An 11,032-nucleotide genomic window follows, 5' to 3' on the forward strand; every position below is an offset into this window, starting at 1 on the left:
AATACTGGGTTACCAGCTGAAAAGCACACTAGCCCCAAAACACCTAAGTTGGAATCATTTTCATGAATGAATACATTTTCATTCTCAGGCAGCAGTTGATAGGAATGGCAATGATAGGCTGGGAGGGTGAAGTTTGAGAGCAAATTCACCTGCAAAGAAATACAAGACGCTATCCCAGGACCGACCACAAACAGGACTTTGTTTAAGATACTGTCCTCAAATATGTAAGACAGGCCATGTTAAACTTCACAGAATTTCTGCTATGTTACAAAAACTCACTTTAATATCTCTTCTAGGAGCACATATTCACAATATGACTTTGTATTTCTACCTACATGTTTCTAAAATTCCAATTCTGAACACAGATTTTTTTTAATTTATTTGAGATGGAATCTCAATCTGTCACCCAGTCTAGAGTGCAGTGGAACAATCTCTGCTCATTGCAACCTCCGCCTCCCAGATTCAAGCGGTTCTCCTGCCTCAGCTTCCCAAGAAGCTGGGATTACAGGCATGTGCCACCATGCCCAGCTAATTTTTGTATTTTTAGTAGAGACAGAGTTTCACCATGTTGGCAAGGCTGGTCTCGAACTCTTGACCTCGGGTGATCCATCCACCTTGGTCTTCCAAAGTGCTGGGATTACAGGCTTGAGTTACCACACCTGGACTGAACATGGATCCTTTAAACATCAGCCTGTTTGTGGGATTTATTCAGTATGGGTGACTTTGCCGGGACAAAACATGTTGCTGTCATCTTTTTATATTTTCATAATTACCTTATGGTGATTAAGCATACATAACAAAATTCACTATTTTAACCATTTTTAAACGTGGTTCTATAGCATTAAGTCAGTACATTCACATAGTTGTGCAACCATCACCAGAACTTTCCATCTTCCCCATTTTCCCCAAGCCCCCAATCCTGGCAGCCACTATTCTCACCATTCTACTTTCTATCTCTATGAACATGAAAATGTGTGACTTTTGGTGTTGTTCTTCATTTTTGTTTGTTTGTTTGTTTGTCTTTTGAGATGGAGCCTTGCTCTGTTGCCCAGGCTGGAGTGCAATGGCAGTATCTCGGCTCACTGCAATCTCCACCTCCCAGGTTCAAGCAATTCTCCTACCTCAGCCTCCCAAGTAGCTGGGATTACAGGCACCTGCCACCATGCCCAGCTAATTTTTGTATTTTTAGTAGAGACGGGTTTCACTACGTTGGCCAGGCTGGTCTCAAACTCTTGACCTCGTGATCCGCCTTCCTCAGCCTCCTATAGTGCTAGTGTGACCAAATTGCAGATGATGGGCTCAGGTCGCTCCCCAATAGGATATGTTCTTCCAAGCCCTTGGTCCCTCACTCACCCAAGAATGGGAGAGAGGACCCTGCCGGGTGTGGTGAGCTCATTTTAAGTAAATATTGGACCCAAAACAGTTTTGTAGAAAGTGATTTATTTAGGCAGAGAGAGAGAAAAAGGAGAAAGAAAAGCAGCTCCCATAATGTCACAGAAGGGGATCCAAAAATGGAGTCCGCTCGTGTGTGTGTGTGTGTGTGTGTGTGTGTGTGAGAGAGAGAGAGAGAGAGAGAGAGAGAGAGCTAGCAAGTTCACCTGACCAGTCTATCTTCCCACGTGTGGGAAAGTTAAAGACCTCTAAGCTCCTGGCTGGAGAAGTGGGTGGAGGTATGTGCCGAGTTCTTGCCTTTGAAGCCACGCCCCCTTGTGGACCCGGGAAGAGAATACATTCCCTCAGTCTCCCCTCTAAACAGGAAAGTCCAACCGCTGCTGGGACACGGGCGTAGATCACTCTTCAGCTACTTCCTGCTGAAATGGGGCGTAGAAGGGGCCCTGCAGTTGAGGGTTCCTCCAGAGAGGAGCCTTTCAGGGGTACAAATGGATTCTGAGGTCCATGATAGAGCTCATGAGCCAAGGACATCTGGGGTTCCAGTGGCAGGATTATTTATGACCTTATGGTTCTAGAAGAAATGAATGTGACAAGAAGGTTAAAGATGAAAAGCCCAGAGGCCAACAATTACAGAATGGTTATAAACAGGCCTAGGAGAGGATATAGCCAGGCCAGTTGTTAAGCTCCAAGATACTATTTCTTGAAGGTTTTTAGCCCTGTGTTCAGTTGATTCCTGAGTTCTTTAACTTTGTTGAAAACAACACTTAATTGGTTTACAAAGCAGCAGCATTTCTTCCTAGAAACAAACAGGCTCCCTCTCTCTCTGTTGTTAGCAGATTTAGGGCTCTTCTACTTCGAAGAGCTATGTCAGCCAAAGAGTTAAGCTGTTTTGCAGAGTGAGCTGCCTTTGCAGAGAGAATAAGCAAACTTTTTATGTTATTAATGAACTCCTGAGATAGCTTATAGTACCTGAATAGAGGGAGTAACTTTTTTAATGCCAGCACCAAGTTTTCCTGTTTTTCGACCCCCGCCCCCACACCTTATGAAAGGAATAATTGGAGTTTGAGAGAGAGCAAAGTTAAGAATTATAGTCCTGTTAATGCCAGGTTGTAAATTAGACTTATGAGTAGTTACTTATGAGGGGATTTTGTTGGAAGAGCAGATGTAGATCCTCTAACGTCTCAGGTGTATGCAGGGTCATCTCCTGGAACTTCAGGCTGTGGAGTAGAGGGCCTATGATTTTTTTCAGGAGGCATTCAAGGCTTCAGCTGAGTGTGATGAATCCCTGAGTCAGTTCCCATCACCTTCACCGCCATTGGGGTAGACAGAATAACCGAAAATCGTCCTTCCCAAGATGGGCCTAGAGGGGGAGAGCCTGAAGGAAGAGACTTAAGCACTAAGCCTCCAGGGCAGAACAACTCTTTCCCTTTTCCCTAGGGTGTCCTTCAGGTAAAGTGTTAAGAGCCTGTTGGTACTTAGCCACGGAGGTTATATCTTTTATTAGATCTGCTGTTTCCTTGTCTAATACAAGATCATTAGTAAGAAAGGGCCGTCCATAAAACATCTCCTAGGGGCTGAGAGAAATACTGGGAGACTGCTTGTCCTAGGACTCCTCAGACAGTTACAGAATTGGAGGGCAACTGTTTGGGACAGAAGAGTGATACTGAGAAGGCCATGCCAGTGTCCAGGGCGAGGTCAACTTCCTGTCCCTCTGTGGTCAGCTTTACGCGGGGCTCTGCGAGGGTGATAACGCGTGCTGGCACTCACCCCGGGCACCCCCAGTCCTGTAGCTGGGTCATCTGGTTAGACACCTCAGGCCCTGGGAAGCTTCATCACCTGGGACAGTGTGCTTTCCAGTGATCTTGGAATAGTGGGCAAGGACGAGGTTGTAGTCCATTCCTCTGGGGACAATTTCTTATAAAATCTCCCTTCAGACCACACTGGTAGCAAGCTCTGCCAGACTGGCAGCTAACCCGAGCCTTCCCCTCCTTGGAGCCCCTGGGGTCTGCTTACCTGAGGGCCATGACTAGGGCTGTAGCTTTTCTCTGGTCTCTCCTATTCCTTTCAGCCTCTTCCTCTGGGTCTCTATTATAAAACACAGAGGTTTCCAGGTTCAGTAATGATTCTAGACTTTGTTCTGGCCCCAAGGCCAGCCTCTGGAGCTTCTCCCTAATATCTGCTGCTGACTGCGTGATAAGTTTGTCCTTTAGTATTAACTGACCCTTGAAGGAGTTTGGTGACAGGGGAGTATACTTTCTTAAGGCCTCCTGCAATCGCTCAGTGAAAGCTGTTAGCTTTTCTTCCTTTCCCTGAGTTATGGTGGATAACTGCAGAGTTCATGGGCTTCTTCCTAATTCGCCTCAATCTCTCAAGTATGCAGGTCAAGAAATGCCTATGGCTCCAGTGCCCCTGTTCTGAATCAGGATCCCAGCGAGGGTCTGTGCCAGGGACTGCTGGTCTACCTGTAGGAAATCTATCCTTTTTCTCTGGCATCATTAGGTCATGTACTTGACTAAGGTACCAGGTGTCCCCAAACTCTGGAGCCGCTGCTAGAGCAGCCTCTCTCTCGTTGCTGGTTAGGGTCTGACTAAGCAATAGCATGATATCTTTCCAGTCTGATTCGAAGGACTGACCCAGGCCCTTCAGAACTTCTGTGTACTTGTCCGGGTCATCTGAAAACTTTCCTAAGTCCACCTTGATTTAAGTCAGAAAGTGAGAATGGGGTATGCACCTTGGTCAGGCCAAATTCTCCTTCTCCTGCCTGTAGGGGGCAGAGCCTGGGCATCTTGGTAGCCTGAGATGCCTTGACCATCTCAGTCTTCCCTAGCTCCTGTTGGGGTCTAGGGGCTGAGGAGCCCTGGTTGGCATTGGTGGAGGTAGAAGCCACAGGGAGTCCCACATGTGGAGGTAGTCCTGAGGAGGGCTGAGTAGGGCATGGGGAATAGGCCTGACAGAGCTGAGGCTTATTCCTTAGAGAAAAGAAAAGTTGCACGTAGGGGACCTCAAACCATTTACCCTCACTTTTACAAAACAGGTCTAATTGTAGAATAGTGTCATAATCTAAACTTCCCTTAGGAGGCCAGGTTTTTCCACTCGGCAGGGGATATTTCAGCCATGCTGTTCGGTGGAGAAAAACGATCGTGTGTTAAATTGGTCCCAATTCTCCAGGATACATTTTAATGGGGACCTTATCTTGGGAATAGTAGCACCCATCTGGAGTTGAACGCAGGAATGCTTACATCCCTGGCTATTAATTTGCGATCACTAGCACTGGGACATCCCCCAAGCATGCCGGCAGATCTGGGGCATCCCCCAGTCATGGCACCTCGTAATTTCCGTATGCCCAAGATGCGTGATCATCTTTGAGCCTCCCATGTACTGAACTTAATCACGCTCACTGCCTGCATGCCTTTAGTGACCACCATAAAGACATGTGGACTGCTGCAGTGGGTGGTTTGTACCAGTGTGTCCTTGAACCAGGCCAGTGAGGGCTGGGAGGTGGGTACTAATGTTTCCTAGCAAAAATCCAATTAATATAGGCCTGATTATAAAACTGCTCTAGGAGGGTAAACTTCTAGGGAGCGACCTCAGAGCACACAATTCAAAGAAGGTGAGTAGCTGGGGCCTGTCTGAGGCTGAAACAATGCCCTCAGGACCCAGGCCTCCTCTTTCACCCCATTTTCCATTATAGGAAAATGCCCTAGGGGTTGTGGGGACTGAAATCAACTATTTGGGCCTAGGACCCGGTTTAACTATGGTCTTTTAAATGGAGAAGTTCTGCCATACAGAGAGCCAATCCTAAGCAAGACAAATTGTACGTTAGATTCTGGCACTATTTAGTTGCATTGGGAAATGTACAGGTGACACAAAACTCAATGTCCCATAGCCTTTAGCTTCTGGATTTCCCGGAAAGGTTTCCCCACTCAAGCCTGGCCCCACCAAGGATTTGAAGCAATAACCTCAGGGCTACTGGCCCTATGCCCTAACCACTGTGCTAACGGGCCATTCATTCCAAAACCTTGCTGGGGAGCTCCTGTAAGCCTCCCCTGAATGAAAACGCTGCTCCCTGCGGCACAGCAGGTGGAAGCCCCGCGGTGTCCACCACGAGCACACTGGGCCCCCTCTCTGCACCACTACCTCCCTGCAAAAGTGGACCTTGGGCCACTCCCTTAATGCACTGGCTCTGATTCCCCTGAGAGTTGCCCGAAAACAAATGTTGTATCTTTAAATCTTGGCAGCCAGCCTATGCTATGGAAAAACTAGGTGGGACTTGGGTCCAGACCATGAGTGCCTGCCCCAGCTGCACCTGTGGCTCACAGCACAGCGGATCCCACGGTCCCACACAGGTCCCGTCCACACCTCGCCCCCTCCTCCCCCACAGCTCCAGCAACTGCAGCCACTGTGCGCTCAGGTCCCTCAGGTAACTTAGCCCAGAGAAGCAGCCGAAAAGGGGGAGAGCAGGTTTGGGAAAAAAGCTAAGCCTTTAAATCTGGCTGGCCTGCACCACTTAAAGTTAGGCTGGGGCCTGGATCAGTGACCAGGCCCTGCTGGGCCCTGCCCCTGGGGCCTCCCAGTGTTTCCTTAAAGCGATAGGACAAATTGCAAGTGAGAGGGGTCTACCATACTCGCTCACTGTTCCGAAGTATCAGGTTCTTAGCTGTAGCTCCTGGCTGGCTCGCCAAAGATGTGACCGAATTGCAGACAGTGGGCTAAGGTCTCTCCCAGATAAGATGTGTTCTTCCAGGCCCTTGGTCCCTACCTCACTGGGATTACAGGCGAGAGACACTGTGCCAGGCCCCCTTGTCTTGCTTCTGATCTCAGAGGAAAAGCTTTCAAGCTTTCATTATTCAGCACAATGTTAGCTATTGACTAAAGAGAGAGGATTTTAGTCAATAGCTATTGACTAAAGAAACAGGATTGGGGTAATCCCAGCACTCTGGGAGGCCGAGGTGGGCTGATCACCCAAGGTCAAGAGTTCAAGACCAACCTGACCAACATGGTGAAACCCCATCTTTACCCAAAATACAAAAATTAGCCGGGCATGATGGTGGGTGCCTGTAATCTCAGCTAGTCAGAAGGCTAAGGCAGGAGAATTGCTTGAACCTGGGAGGCAGAGGTTGCAGTGAGCCAAAATCATGCCACTGTACTCCAGCCTGGGAAACAGAGTGAGACTCCATCTCCAGAAAAAAAAAAAAAGAAGAAGAAGAAAGAGGATATTTGGGGAAGCCACATTTTTAATTGATTAGTTTTTATAATTTTATGGAGATATAATTAAGTACTATTGAACAGCACCGTTTAAAATGATTGGTTTTGATACATGTTTACACCCATGAAGCCATCATCATAATCGACATAGTAAACAGTTCCATTACCCAACAAGTTTTCTCATGCCAGTTTGTAACCTATTCCTCCCTCCATCCTATCCCCTGGCATTTTCTAAAAATTTTAGAAACAAATATGATAAGTATGTGTTTTTATGTAAGCCTTTTAAAAATTCGTCATATTTGAGATGCGTTCACATTGTTGCATGTATCATCATACTCCCTTATGTGAGTATGCTACAGTTCATCTATTCTACTGATGGACACCTGGGAGAGTTCCAGAGTTTGGCTAGTGTAAATAAAGCTCTGACATTTAGCCATAAATCTTTGCATAGACCTATATTTTGATTTCTCTTTAATGAATAGCCAAGAATAGCTTACATGAGACATATGGTAAGTCTATTTAAGTTCTAAAGAAATTATCAAACTTTTTCCTAAGTGGTTGTAGCACATTTTACATTCCCACCCCTCAACAATGCACAAGAATTCTAGTTGCTCCACATCCTCCCAAGACTTTTAGCTACCCTAGAAGGTATGTAGTTAGAGCTCCCTGGGCTTTTAATTTGCATTTCCCTAATGACTGACGGTGCTGAGCCTGTTTTCTTATGTGTGTTGGCCATTCATATTTGTAAAATATCTGTTCAAATCTTTTGATCATTTTTAATTGGGTTGTTCATCTCATGCTGAGTTATGAGTGTTCTTTCCATGGGCACAAGAGTACGAACTGGTAATGACTTCTTTTTGTTGCCTTTCTGGTGAGAATGTCTTTATTTCACATTTATTACTGAAAGATATTTGTAATAGATATAAAATTATAGGTTCAGAAGCTCTTTTCTTTCAGTACATTTAAGATGTAGTTCTCCTGTCTTCTGGACTTCATGGTTTCCATGAGAAATCACGGACATTAAGTCATGATTCTCCTCTACGTAATGTGTGCTTTTCTTTTTATGGCTGCTTCCAAGAATTTTTTAGTAATCTTAGGATTCAGAAGTTTGATTATTATGTGTTAATAGGCATTGTTTCCTTCGAGTTTGCTAAGTGTCTTGAATCTGTACATTTATGCCTTTCACTAAATTGAGGAGTTTCTGGGTGTTCTTGTTAATTTTTTTTTCTATTTTAACCTCTTTCTCCTCTCCTTCTGAGACTCCATTTATACTATGTTAGATTTTTAGATGGTAGTACATAGGCACCTGACACTCTGAGTTTGTTTTCTTTAAACCCTTTATCTCTCTTCATAGATTGGATAATTTTTATTGTTCTGCCTTCAACTTAATTTCCTTTTATCATCTTTACTGCAGAGATTCTATTTTTCATTTCAATATTTTTTATTTGCTTCCTTTTCATATTTTCCATTTTTTGTTGAGAATTTCTATTATATCATTCAATTGAAGTGTGCTTTCCCTGACCTTACGAACATAGAAAAAATAACTGCTTTAAAGTCTGATGATTTTTTCTTGAGGTTGGTATTTGTTTGATTGTCTTTCTGCCTTGAGAATTTGTACCATTTTCCTGGTTGTTTGTATATCAAGAGATTTTGAGTTGTATCATGGACACTGTGAATGTCATATATTGCAGACTCTGGATCTATTGCAGGCCTCTGGAAAATGTTGATGTCTGTTTTAGTAAAAAATTAACTAGGTTATGTTCAAACTACAAGTTCTATCCCACCTTCTGTGGTTATATTAATTTAAATACACACACACACACACACACACACACACACACACACACACCTTTCCACTTAACTTTGGGAAGTGCTGTAAGAATCAGCAGTAAATCAATGATTGCCTGGTGGTTTTAACATTTTAGGATTCCTTCCCTCCAGTTCACTCAATTCCAATGTAATACCTAATAAAACGAAAAAAAAAATGTGTCTCCTTTTAGGTTAGCATACTAAAAAAGGTTTTCTTTAGTTTACTTCCAGTCCTACCTAGATCAAAGGCTTTCCACTGAGTCTCCTTCCAAGCTTGAACATTTGTCCTAGCAAGACTTAGTGAATTGTCCGGATCATTTCCTTCTTACTCTTTTGTCATTTTCACTCATACTTCTCAATTCCATGTTCACTTTAGTCAGACCTCAAGGGTGCAGAATTACATCTAAGCCACACAGTATTAATCACAGTAACTTCCTATCCACACCTACATCCTGCCGACTTTCCTAGTCTGGGTGGCAAAGCCGCGCACGTGCAGCCTCTGGCACGTGCGTGTCTACTCTCCACAGTCTCCTACCTGCTCCCTTCACTGATGTTCTTCCTCTAATTATTCTCTTCTGATCACCACATTGTTGCATTTTTTAGCAAAGATTTTACTGTTTTGTATTCATATCAGAAAATCACATTTGCATGTCAAACACATGCTAAAAATTACATCATGGATGAAATGCCTGATGCATAGAACGGTTCTCGTTAAAATAAATTGCTATAAACTTGACTCTTTTATAACGATGTGAACAGAGACCACAGTTCTTTGGCATTCACACTGGAGTTCACGTTTCAATACTTTACAAGTAAGTATTGTGCTCAGCACATACTGTGAGAAGACAACATCATTTTAAAATTGTGTTACTCAGAGAGAAATCCATGATTTTCATTATGTTCCACTCCAAGCCCTTGCTTCAGACAGCTAGTATGGGTCCCACTGTCAGACACTGAAGGGATTTGAAAGGAACATGAGCTCTGCCTTTGCCACCTTGTGAAAAAAAAATCCTGATAGTTTTTACATTTCAGGGCATATTAAGTTGAAAACTTCAACTGTATATTATGAAACAAACCTTTGAAAGCCCATGAAATTTCTTTTGGAAATATCTTGCAAAATGGCTGATTTCATCATTTTTAAATTCTTTTTAAAATTTTTTATTAAATAGACTTTTAAAAAAAAATATGGAATGCTTCACGAATTTGCATGTCATCCTTGCACAGGGGCCATGCTAACCTCTGTTATCGCTCTGCTTTTAATATAATATATGTGCTGCCGAAGCAACCATGATTCTGTCTTTTTAAATGCTTGTTAGATGGCGAAGAAGAATTACATTTGCAAAGATCTTTTGAAATTTGCAGGAACAACGACACTGCTGAAGTATGTTTAGAGAAAAATGAGGAACAACTCTTCAGTTTAATCATTATTTACGCTGGGCGCAGTGGCTCACGCCTGTAAACCCAGCACTTTGGGAGGCCGAGGCGGGTGGATCATGAGGTCAAGAGATCGAGACCATCCTGGTCAACATGGTGAAACCCCGTCTCTACTAAAAATACAAAAAAAATTAGCTGGGCGTGGTGGCGCGTGCCTGTAATCCCAGCTACTCAGGAGGCTGAGGCAGGAGAATTGCCTGAACCCAGGAGGCGGAGGTTGCGGTGAGCCGAGATCGCGCCATTGCACTCCAGCCTGGGTAACAAGAGTGAAACTCCGTCTCAAAAAAAATAAAATAAAATAAAATAAAATAAATCATTATTTACTAATTATCTCTGCCATGTCCTTAGGATTTTAACTATTGTTTGGAGAAATGCCTAAGAAATATCCAACAGAATATAGACCTTCAAGGAACTGTGAAACAACGAGAGGCTCTTTGAGGAGCCCATCCAATCTAAGGGGAAAACTCAGCATAACTTAAAGCTATTAAGACCCACAACAGTTCCAGGACAGTCAGCACCGCAGGGGGCTGTCTAGGAGGACTTACCAAGGGCATTGGAAGGCAAAGATGTGCCTGCAGGCCATAAAATACAGGCAGGAGCCACGCACGCTTGAAATATATGTGATACTTTTGAAATTTTGAAAACTATATGAAATATGAACCTGATAGAGAAATACACCTTCAATACAGTACAACTTCAAGAAGAAAAAGAAAACGGGCATCACAAAGTGCCAGGAGAGGTGCCCAGATCCGTTTTGCAGCCCAAGCCAGGAAATTGACCCGATGCTTCCCGTTGACTTCCTTCAAACATTCAGGGCTGTGCTAGAGACTGACTGTTCCATTAGGAATAAGTAAGGAACACAGTTTGCAGCTGTGAGAAGGGTCCTGGGCAGGACGCAGGGAAGAATATCACAGAGGCAGGTACTGGAGAATTGTCTTCAGCCAGAGTTCCAAGCCAGCGGGAAAAGCAGGAAGTAGTTTGGAGGGGGAGTTTATTATGGCTGAGGGGAACACACTCGGGGCATTGTATGACATTTAAAAATACATACTTAGCCATTACCAAGTTTCTGCCACTGGATAAGAAGGGAGCACCATAGGACCAACCAGTATTGTTGTTATAAGAAATTGAGTGAAACTTGTCTATGAATCACTGATTTTCTGGTCTTTTTTTTTTTTTAATATTACTTTTAGAA

At 43.9% G+C, this 11,032-nt stretch overlaps 1 non-coding gene across 1 annotated transcript; it reads right to left on the reverse strand.

Annotated features, from left to right (window-relative positions):
* Window positions 1-9,585: 9,585 nt before the first annotated feature.
* On the reverse strand, window positions 9,586-9,692 carry LOC119473497. Its single transcript, XR_005202712.1, has one exon. It is a non-coding gene; the product is annotated as a U6 spliceosomal RNA (small nuclear RNA).
* Between the last annotated feature and the right edge of the window lie 1,340 nt (window positions 9,693-11,032).

This window comes from Cebus imitator, unplaced genomic scaffold (genome assembly GCF_001604975.1).
Source record: "Cebus imitator isolate Cc_AM_T3 unplaced genomic scaffold, Cebus_imitator-1.0 Scaffold162, whole genome shotgun sequence".
Lineage (NCBI taxonomy): Eukaryota > Metazoa > Chordata > Mammalia > Primates > Cebidae > Cebus > Cebus imitator.